Source organism: Rhinoderma darwinii, unplaced genomic scaffold (assembly GCF_050947455.1).
Source record: "Rhinoderma darwinii isolate aRhiDar2 unplaced genomic scaffold, aRhiDar2.hap1 Scaffold_931, whole genome shotgun sequence".
Taxonomy (NCBI): Eukaryota; Metazoa; Chordata; class Amphibia; order Anura; family Rhinodermatidae; genus Rhinoderma; species Rhinoderma darwinii.
Genome location: NW_027464505.1, coordinates 74,995 through 87,063, shown reverse-complemented (window position 1 = coordinate 87,063; position 12,069 = coordinate 74,995). Strand labels below are relative to the sequence as shown.

Here is a 12,069-nt window from a genome sequence, read left to right as displayed (position 1 = left end):
CAACTCTTCACCGCTCCGTTTCCTCGCGGCGTTCCGTGGGCTACTGCCCCTTCCCTTGCGTGTTCCCTGTTTGTTCTCCCGTGCACTTAGACAGCGTAGGGACCGCCGCCCAGTTGTACCCCGTCGCCTAGGGCGGGTCGTTGCAAGTAGGCAGGGACAGGGCGGTGGGTAGATTAGGGCTCACCTTCCCTTCACCTCCTTCCTGCCATTACAGTACTCCTCACATCTTACATATACCCTGATGTACTCCTCACAGATTACATATACCCTGATGTACTCCTCACAGATTACATATACCCTGATGTACTCCTCACAGATTACATATACCCTGATGTACTCCTCACAGATTACATATACCCTGATGTACTCCTCACAGATTACATATACCCTGATGTACTCCTCACAGATTACATATACCCTGATGTACTCCTCACAGATTACATATACCCTGATGTACTCCTCACAGATTACATATACCCTGATGTACTCCTCACAGATTACATATCCCCTGATGTACTCCTCACATCTTACATATACCCTGATGTACTCCTCACAGATTACATATACACTTATGTACTCCTCACAGATTACATATACACTGATGTACTCCTCACAGATTACATATACCCTGATGTGCTCCTCACAGATTACATATACCCTGATGTACTCCTCACAGATTACATATACCCTGATGTACTCCTCACATTTTACATATACCCTGATGTACTCCTCACAGCTTACATATACCCTGATGTACACCGCACATATTACATATACCCTGATGTACTCCTCACATATTACATATACCCTAATGTACTCCTCACATATTACATATACCCTGATGTACTCCGCACATATTACATATACCCTGATGTACTCCTCACATATTACATATACCCTGATGTACTCCTCACAGATTACATATACCCTGATGTACTCCTCACAGATTACATATACCCTGATGTACTCCTCACCGATTACATATACCCTGATGTACTCCTCACATATTACATATACCCTAATGTACTCCTCACATCTTACATATACCCTGATGTACTCCTCACAGATTACATATACCCTGATGTACTCCTCACAGATTACATATACCCTGATGTACTCCTCACAGATTACATATACCCTGATGTACTCCTCACAGATTACATATACCCTGATGTACTCCTCACAGATTACATATACCCTGATGTACTCCTCACAGATTACATATACCGATGTACTCCTCACAGATTACATATACCCTGATGTACTCCTCACAGATTACATATACCCTGATGTACTCCTCACAGATTACATATACCCTGATGTACTCCTCACATATTACATATACCCTGATGTACTCCTCACAGCTTACATATACCCTGATGTACTCCTCACAGATTACATATATCCTGATGTACTCCTCACATATTACATATACCCTGATGTACTCCTCACAGATTACATTTACCCTGATGTACTCCTCACATCTTACATATACCCTGATGTACTCCTCACAGATTACATATACACTGATGTACTCCTCACAGATTACATATACACTGATGTACTCCTCACATCTTACATATACCCTGATGTACTCCTCACAGATTACATATATCCTGATGTACTCCTCACAGATTACATATACCCTGATGTACTCCTCACAGATTACATATACCCTGATGTACTCGTCACATATTACATATACCCTGATGTACTCCTCACAGCTTACATATACCCTGATGTACTCCTCACAGATTACATATATCCTGATGTACTCCTCACATATTACATATACCCTGATGTACTCCTCACAGATTACATTTACCCTGATGTACTCCTCACATCTTACATATACCCTGATGTACTCCTCACAGATTACATATACACTGATGTACTCCTCACAGATTACATATACACTGATGTACTCCTCACATCTTACATATACCCTGATGTACTCCTCACAGATTACATATACACTGATGTACTCCTCACATCTTACATATACCCTGATGTACTCCTCACAGATTACATATATCCTGATGTACTCCTCACATATTACATATACCCTGATGTACTCCTCACATATTACATATACCCTGATGTACTCCTCACATATTACATATACCCTGATGTACTCCTCACAGATTACATATACCCTGATGTACTCCTCACAGATTACATATATCCTGATGTACTCCTCACATCTTACATATACCCTGATGTACTCCTCACAGATTACATATACCCTGATGTACTCCTCACAGATTACATATACCCTGATGTACTCCTCACATATTACATATACCCTGATGTACTCCTCACAGACTACATATACCCTGATGTACTCCTCACAGATTACATATACACTGATGTACTCCTCACATTTTACATATACCCTGATGTACTCCTCACATATTACATATACCCTGATGTACTCCTCACAGATTACATATATCCTGATGTACTCCTCACATCTTACATATACCCTGATGTACTCCTCACATATTACATATACCCTGATGTACTCCTCACATATTACATATACCCTGATGTACTCCTCACATCTTACATATACCCTGATATACTCCTCACGGATTACATATACCCTGATGTACTCCTCACAGATTACATATACCCTGATGTACTCCTCACATATTACATATACCCTGATGTACTCCTCACATATTACATATACCCTGATGTACTCCTCACATATTACATATACCCTGATGTACTCCTCACAGATTACATATACCCTGATGTACTCCTCACATATTACATATATCCTGATGTACTCCTCACATATTACATATACCCTGATGTACTTCTCACAGATTACATATATCCTGATGTACTCCTCACATATTACATATACCCTGATGTACTCCTCACAGATTACATATACCCTGATGTACTCCTCACATATTACATATACCCTGATGTACTCCTCACAGATTACATATACCCTGATGTACTCCTCACATATTACATATACCCTGATGTACTCCTCACAGATTACATATACCCTGATGTACTTCTCACAGATTACATATACCCTGATGTACTCCTCACAGATTACATATACCCTGATGTACTCCTCACATATTACATATACCCTGATGTACTCCTCACAGCTTACATATATCCAGATGTACTCCTCACATATTGCATTTACCCTGATTTACCCATTTTTCTTCAAAAGTAATGTAAAAAAATAAACCGAATTGATATCGCTACGTCCGTAAAAGGCCGAACTATTACAATATACCATCATTTAACTCGCACGGTGAACACCGTAAAAAACTTAAATAATTTAAACCGCCAAAATCGCTGTCGTTTTCATTTTTACTGCACGGCGAAAGCTGTAAAAACGAAAACCCTGAAAAATGGAATCAGATTTTTTTCCTATATTCCTATATTTAACTATTTTTTTTTCAGTTTCCCAGTACTTTTTATGGCACTTTAAATGGTGTCAGTAGAAACTACAGCTCCTCCCGCAAGAAATAAGCCCTCACATCTCTCTACTGACGGAAAAAGAAAAAAGTTATGGCTCTTGGAAGGCGGGTAGTGAAAAACTAAAATAAGAAAGCAAAAAATGGATCAGTCCTTAAAGGGTTAATTCATTTCTAATGAAAAAAATGTATGACTCCATGTGGGGTATTTCCGTATCCGGGAGAAATTGCTTTATAAAAATTGGTTGTTTATTTCTCCTTTATCCCTTTTGAAAATGAGAAAATGCAACCTTTTAGTGGAAAAAAATTGTGATATTAATTCTCTCCGCCTAATTCTAATAAATTCTGCAAAAGACCCGTGGAGTCTAAATGCTCACTATACCCCTATAAAAATTCCTTGAGGGGTGTAGTTTCCAAAATGGGGTAACTTGAGGGGCTTCCACTGTTTTGGTCCCTCCAGGGTGTTGCAAAGGCGGCATGGCACCGAAAAACAATGCAGCAAAATCCGTGCTCCAAAATCCAAATGGCGCTACTTCCCTTCTGAGCGCTGCCATGGGTCCAATCAGCAGTTTATTACCACATATGGGGTATTGCCGTAATCAGGAGAAAATGCTTTACATATGTTGTGGTACTTTATTCCTTGTAAAAATTAAAAATTTCTATGCTTTTTCAGAAAAAAAGTTGATTTTCATTTTCACTGCCTAATTCCACTAAATTCTGCAAAAAACCTGTGTGGTCAAAATGCTAACTATACCCCTAGATAAATTCCTTGAGAGGTGTAGTTTCCAAAATGGGGTCACTTTTGGAGGGTTTCCCCTTTTTTGGTCCCTCCAGGGTGTTGCAAACGCGACATGGAACCGAAAACCAATTCAGCAAAATCCATGCTCCAAAATCCAAATGGCGCTCCTTTTCTTCTGAGCCCTGCTGTGGGTCCAACCAGCACTTTATTACCACATATGGGATATTGCCGTAATCGGGAGACAATGCTTTACAAATGTTGGGGTGCATTTTCTTTATTATCTCTTGTAAATATTAAAAATTTCTATGTTTTTTCAGAAAAAAGTCGATTTTCATTTTTACAGACTAATTCTGATAAATTTAGCGGAAAAACCTGTGCGGTCAAAATGCTAACTATACACCTAGATAAATTCCTTGAGGGGTGTAGTTTCCCAAATGGGGTAACTTTTGGGGTGTTTCCACTGTTTTGGCACCACAAGACCTCTTCAAACCTGACAAGGTGCCTAAAATATATTCTAAAAAAAAAAGGAGGCCCAAAATCCACTAGGTGCTCCTTTGCTTCTGAGGCCTGTGCTTCAGTCCTTTATCACACTAGGGCCACATGTGGGATATTTCCAAAAACTGCAGAATCTGGGCAATAAATATTGAGTTGCGTTTCTCTGGTAAAACCTTCTGTGTTACAATTTTTTTTTTATTAGAAATGAATTTCGGCAAAAAAAATTAAATTTGTAAATTTCACCTCTACTTTGCTTTAATTCCTGTGAAACGCCTAAAGGGTTAAAACACTTTGTTGATGCTGATTCGAATACCTTGAGGGGTGCAGTTTTCAAAATGGGGTGACTTCTGGGGATTTTCTAATATATAAGGCCCTCAAAGCCACCTCAGAACTGAACTGGTTCCTGAAAAAATAGCCTTTTGAAATTTTCTTTAACCCCTTAATGACCGCCGATAAGCCTTTTCACGGCGGTCATTAATGGGCTTTATTCTACAGCGCCGCCATTCTATGTAGAATAAAGTAAACGGAGCAGGGAGCCGTCAAATCTCCCTGCTCTCAGCTGCCAGAGGCTTTGCCGGGTGAGATCGATATTCGTATCCATCTCACCCGTTTAACCCTTCAGATGCGGTGCACAATAGCGTGCACCGCATCTGAATGGTTTTGGAGAGAGGGAGGGAGCTCCCTCTCTCTCCCACCGACACCCGGCGATAAAATCGCCGAGTGTCAGTGTCTTCTATGGCAGCCGGGGGTCTAATAAAGGCCCCCAGGTCTGCCTGGAGCGAATGCCTGCTAGATAATGCCGCAGGCATGACCTAGCAGATGCCTGTCCGTTTTAAACGGACAGGCAGTAATACACTGCTTACAAAAGTATTGCAGTGTATTACAATAGCGATCGGAGGATAGTGAAGTCCCCTAGTGGGACTAGTATAAAAGTAAAAAAAGTTTAATAAAGTTAATTTTAAAAAAAAGTGAAAAAAAAAATGAAAAACCCACTTTTTCCCCTTACAAAATGCTTTACTATTAAAAAAAAATACAATAAAGCAAAAAAGTTAGACATATTTGGTATCGCCGCGTCCGTAACGACCCCGACTATAAAGCTGTTACATTATTTAACCCGCACTGTGAACGCCGTAAAAAATAAAATAAAAAACAATGGAAAAATTGCTGTTTTCTGTTAATCCTGACTAAAAAGTGATCAAAAGTCGCATCTACTCTCAAATGGTACCAATAAAAACTGCAAGTCGTCCCGCAAAAAACAAGACCTTATACAGCTATGCCGACGCAAAAATAAAAAAGTTACAGCTCTTCGAATGTGACAATGGAAAAATGTAAAAAATGGCTTGGACATTAGGGCCCAGAATGCAAGCAGGGGGAAGGGGTTAAAATATGAGAAATTGCTGCTAAAGTTCTAAGCCTTGTAACGGCCTAGAAAAATAAAAGGACGTTCAAAAAATGATGCCAATCTAAAGTAGACATATGGGGGGATGGTAATTAGTAACTATTTTGTGTGGTATTACTATCTGTTTTACAAGCAGATACGTTTAAATTTAGAAAAATGCTAATTTTTGGAAATTTTTTCTAAATTGTGGTGTTTTTCAGAAATAAATACCAAAATTATCGACAACATTTTTTCACTAACATAAAGTACAACATGTCACGAGAAAACAATCTCAGAATCGCTTGGATAGGTAAATGCATTCCAATGTTATTACCACATAAAGTAACACATGTCAGATTTTAAAAAATTGGCTGGGTCCTGAAGGCCAAAACAGGCTGGGTCCTGAAGGGGTTAAGCGGTTTTTCATTGACTTTATAGAAAAACCGCTCCAAAAACTATTGTAAAAAACAGCGCCAAAAACGTGAGTTTGATTAAAAAATGGCTGAAAATCAGGAGCTGTTTTCCCTCTGTTTCGTAAGCGTGTGAACGTACCCTTAGCCTTTTGGTGTGTCCTATAGCTTCTGCCATTTGGACAATCACACCCAAAATGGCAGCCGGACACTGCTTAGCAATTTGAAGACACCTTTTCCTGGCTTGTATGAGAGGGGGTGAGATTCCCTCCCACATTTACGGCAGCTGTGAGTCAGGTTGCTTTGCCTTATTCACCTTGCTGTAATTCTGGGAAGTGCTCCCTCTGGTGGCCAACATAGGAAAACATGTCAAATTATTATTTAATTTTTAATACTTTCCACCATGTGGAAGAAAAAAAAATACAGCAAAAAACGTAAAAAATATAATAGAAATAAGTAACTTACTTTAAAAAAAAAAGGTTTAATTCGCGACACATTTCCATTAAGGGTTAACCTCTTCCCGACATCCGCCGTGTATATACAGTGCACATTGCATGGTGGAGTATGGAGCTCCATTGAACGAGCGTGTCGGCTGTATCTATCTCGAGCGCGATGTCGCTTGTTTAACGCCTTAAACGCCACGGTCATAGCGACCGCGGCATTTCAGAGGTTAGAAATAGGGGCGGCCCCCTGTAATGTGCATAATAATTAGGAACATCGTGTATGTAACCCGCAAGGTGAACGTTGAAAAAATGTAAGCGCCAGAATCGCTGTTTTTTTTGGTCACTTCATCTCCCACATAAAATTTAACAAAAAGTCTCATGTACCCCAAGGTGGTACTAATAGAAACTACAAAATAAGCCCTCATATCGATCAATCGACGGAAAAAAAAGTTATGGATTTCCGAATATGGCGACAGATTTCATATTATATTTGTAACAATCAGTTTTTTCCTTGTAAAAGTAGTAAAACAAAAAAAACCGATATAAATACTATAAAACTATATAAATTTGGTGTCGCCGTAATCGTATTGACTGGTAGAATAAAGTAAACATTCCGCTTTTACCGCACGGTGTATGCCGTAAAAATGAAACCCCCCAAAAGATTGAGGAATTGCTGTTATTTTCCTATTCCACCCCGCAAATGCCAGTGAAATGGTGGTGTGAAAATCAAGCACTTGTCCTGCAATATACAAGCCATTGTACGGATATATTGATGGGAAAATAAAAAGGTTATGGGTTATGAAAGGTGGGGAGGAAAAAACCAAATCTGAAAAATGGCTGCGGCGGGAAGGGGTTAAATACCATATTATCAACAATTCCCTAATATATATATTCGAGGTCCTTTCGTTAACCCCTTCCCGCCGCAGCCCTTTTTCAGATTTTCATTTTGTTTTTTTCCTCTCCACATTCCAGATGCCATAACGCCTTTTATTTATCCATCGATATAGTACTATGAGGGCTTGATTTGTGCGGGACGAGTTGTCGTTTTTTGTAGCACCATTTATTTTGCCATATAATGTACTAGGAAACAGGAAAAAAATGATTTGTGGGGTAGAAAATGAAAAAAACAGCGATTCCTCCATGGTTTTTTGCACGCCGTTTTTACGGAATTCACTGTGCAATTAAAGCAACATGATAACTTTATTCTGCGGGTCAATACGACTACAGCGATACCAAATATATATAGTTTTTTCTATATTTTACTACTTTTACAAGTAAAAACCTAAGTGTAAAAAAGAGAATTTATTTTGCGTCGCCAAATTCCGAGAGCCACAACTTTTTTATTTTAACGTCGATTAAGTGGTATGAGGGCTTATTTTTTGCGGGATAAGCTGTCGTTTTTAATAATACCATTCAGTGTGTAAATGATCACTTTTTATTTCATTTTTTGTGGGAGATTAGGGGACCAAAAAATAGAGATTCTGGCGTTTTACAATTATTTATTTTTACGGCGTTCACCATGCGGGTTAAATAGAGATATATTGTAATATTTCAGACCTTTACGGACGCGGCGATAACAATTATGTTTATTTATTTCTTTACTATGCTCTAGGGGAAAAATGGGAAAAGGTTTTTTTTTTTACTTTTAATATACATATATTTTTTTTACATAAAAAAAAACTTTAACTCATTTTTACTTTTTTTTTTATTAGTGCCCCTAGGGGGCTTCAACCAGCGATCGCTAGATCACTTTCACGATATACTGCAAGGGTATGTTCACACGTAGTCAACAAAAATGTCTGAAAATCCAGAGCTGTTTTCAAGGGAAAACAGACCCTGCTTTTCAGACGCTTTTTTACCAACTCGCATTTTTCGCAGCGTTTTCACGCCGTTTTCGCGGCGTTTTTTACGTCCGTTTTTGGAGCTGTTTTCATTGGAGTCTATGAGAAAACCGCTCCAAAACGTCCAAAGAAGTGTCCTGCACTTCTTTTGACGAGGCTGTATTTTTGCGCGTCGTCTTTTGACAGCTGTCAAACGACGACGCGTAAATAACAGGTCGTCTGCACAGTACGTCGGCAAACTCAAATGAATGGGCAGATGTTTGCCAACGTATTTGAGACGTATTTCCAGACGTAAAACGAGGCAAAATACGCCTCGTATACGTCTGAAATTTGGCCGTGTGAACATACCCCAATACTAATGACTGTCAGAATTACGATGTACTGCAATACAACTATTAAGCCCTGCCGGAGGCAGGTCTTAATAGGTGTACAAAGATGGCCGACCTGGGGGCCTTCATTAGGCCCCCAGGCAGCCGTAGCAACCATCGTCCTCCCATGATTGTGTTGCGGGGGCGCGATAAGCTGTTAGAGGGGGTCGCCCCCCTCTTTCTAACTATTTAAATGCTGCGGTCTCTGTTGAGCCCGCTCCATACTTCGCCTACCCGACTTTGGCGTATGGATACGTAAAATGTCGCAAAGGGGTTAATGCTCATCAGTGTTTGTAGTGCTAGAGCAGGTGCTTTCAGCAGAAAACTCCATTACATTCCGTTGTTGGTACGATTAAAGCCTAGTTTGGGCCTTTAGGCTCAGAGCCCATTTTTCAAATCTGACAAATTACAATTTATGTGGTAATAACGTCGGAATGCTTAAACCTATCCAATCGATTCTGAGACTGTTTTCTCGTGACACATTGGGCTTCATGTTAGTGGTAAAATTTGGTCGATATATTCAGTGTTTATTTGTGAAAAATTGCAAAATTTAGAGAAAATTTAGAAAAAAATTTTTTTTTCTGAATTTAAATGCATCTGCTTGTAAAACAGATGGTTATACCACCCAAAATAGTTACTTTTTTTTAAGGTACTTGCTCAGTTCCGAAGTGGCTTTGAGGGGCTTATGTATTAGAAACCCCCATAAAACACCCCATTTTACAAACTAGACCCCTCATTGTATTCAAAACAGCATTTAGAAGTTTTTTTTACCCTTTATGCATTTCACAGGAATTAAATCATAGTGGATGTGAAATTTGCAAATTTCATTTTTCTTGCTGAATTTCAATTTTATTAAAAAAAATTCTGTAACACAGAAGGTTTTACCAGAGAAACACTAATAAATATGTATTGTCCAGATTCTGCAGTTTTTAGAAATGTCCCACATGTGGCTCTAGTGCGCTCGTGGACTAAAACACAAGCCCCAGAAGCAAAGAAGCACCTAGTGCATTTTGGGGCCTCCTTTTTTATTAGAATATATTTTAGGCAGCATGCCAGGTTTGAAGAGGTGTTGAGGTGCCAAAACAGTAGGAATTTCCCAAAAGTGACCCCATTTTGGAAACTACACTCCTCAAGGAATTAATTTATGGTTGTTGTTCCGATTTTGATCCCACAGTTTTTACACAGCACGAATTGGGCTGTGAAATTTAAAAAATTAAATTTTTTCCAATAAAATGTCATTTTTCTTCAACATTTCTTATTTTCACAGGGAAGAAAATACCCCATTTTGTTGCCCAATTTCTCCTGAGTGCAGCAATACCCCATTTGTGGCTATAAACTTCCGTTTAGGCCCGTGGGAGGCCTCAGAAGGGAAGGAGTGCTGTGTGTTCTTTGGAGTGCAGATTTTGCTGGATTGGTTTTCGGTGCCATGTCGCATTTGCAGAGCCCCAGAGGTATCAAAGCAATGGAAACCCACCAGAAGTGACCCCATTTTGGAAACTACACCCCTCAAGGAATTCATTTATGAGTGTTGTGACAATTTAGACCACACCATTTTTTCACAGAATTTATTTGAATTGGGCTGTGAATTAACAAAAATGTAATTTTTTCCAATGATATGTCGTTTCGGCTAAAAATGTAAAATTTTCACAAGGAATAAAATACCCCATTTTGTTGCCCAATTTGTTCTGAGTGCGGCAATATCCCAGTTGTGGTGATAAACTGCCGTTTGGCCCATCGGGGGCTCAGAAGGAAAGGACCACCATTTGGCCTACTGGGGATTTTCTGGTGCTAAGTCATGTATGCAGAAGCCCCTGAGGTACCAGTACAGTTGAAACCCCCAAGAAGTGACCCCGTTTTAAAAACTACACCCCTTAAGGCATTCATCTAGAGGTTTAGTGAGCATTTTGACCGGAAGCCTACACCCCATAAACTGTAATGTGGGTTCTCCTGGGTATGGCAATACCCTCAATGTGGCTGTTATCAGCTGCCTGGACACACAGCAGGGCCCAGAGGGGAAAGACGAGGGGGGATAAGATGTGCGGAGTTCATCAGGGTAAGTAAAACTGGGGTAGATTAAAAATCAAGGGATGTATGATACATTTTAAAACACTTTCATACAGAGCCCTGGTTTTTCGGGGCACTCGTCACATTGATATATTGTGTCCTTCCTTATCCCCCTCTTATATCAGACTTTGTACCTCTTGACTTTTTCCTTTCTTGCCAGTTTGGGGAACTTCTCCTGGAAAGTGTTGCCCTGGTACGATGCGTGTGGCCCCGCTTCCAGAAGTACTGGGTATCCCCCTTCTTGGTCCCTAAAGATTAGTTTCTTGATAACCACCTCTTGAAATTCCAGGAAAGTTCCCCTCTGGCCTGCACATCGACGTAGCACGTACGCATTGTACAATGCCATCTGTATGATGTGCACGGCCAGCTTCTTATACCACACCGTATGGCGCTGTAGGGCTTCAGGACATGATCTGATAAGTCCACCCCTCCCAAGTACCTATTATAGTCCAGGATGTAGTCTGGTTTGGGGGTCTCTGTACTGGTACCTCGTACAGGTACATGGGTACTGGTGTGACATCTCTCTTGTCCTTGTACGTGACACAATATGTTGCTGCTAGATTGTGCCCTGCTCTCACCCCTTCTGAGTGTTTGCCCTGCAGAGTCTTAGGGAGGCCTCTCAGATTTCTTCTAGCAGTGCCGCATGCCGCAGTACTTCTGGAAGCGAGGCACTTGAAGAGTGGGACGCTGGTATAAAAATTATCCAGGTAGAGGTGGTAACCCTGGTCCAGCAGTGAGTGCACCAAATCCCACACAATTTTTGTATTAACTCCCAGTAAGGGGGGGGGGCATTCTGGGGGCTGAATACTGGTGTCCTTCCCTTCATATATCCTAAATCTGTAGGTATACCCGGATGCACTCTCACAGCTTATACATCTT

At 40.1% G+C, this 12,069-nt stretch overlaps 1 long non-coding RNA gene across 2 annotated transcripts in view; it reads left to right on the top strand.

The window, feature by feature from the left end:
• LOC142732896 (uncharacterized) overlaps positions 1-12,069 on the top strand; it is a 79,130-nt gene that overhangs the window by 40,843 nt on the left and 26,218 nt on the right. The window contains exon 6 of one of the 2 annotated variants that reach the window (XR_012879730.1): positions 10,394-11,465. The exons of the other annotated variant lie outside the window; for it this stretch is intronic. This is a non-coding gene — a long non-coding RNA (uncharacterized LOC142732896). Of the gene's footprint in view, positions 1-10,393; positions 11,466-12,069 lie in introns of those variants that run through there. 2 annotated transcript variants of the gene reach the window in all.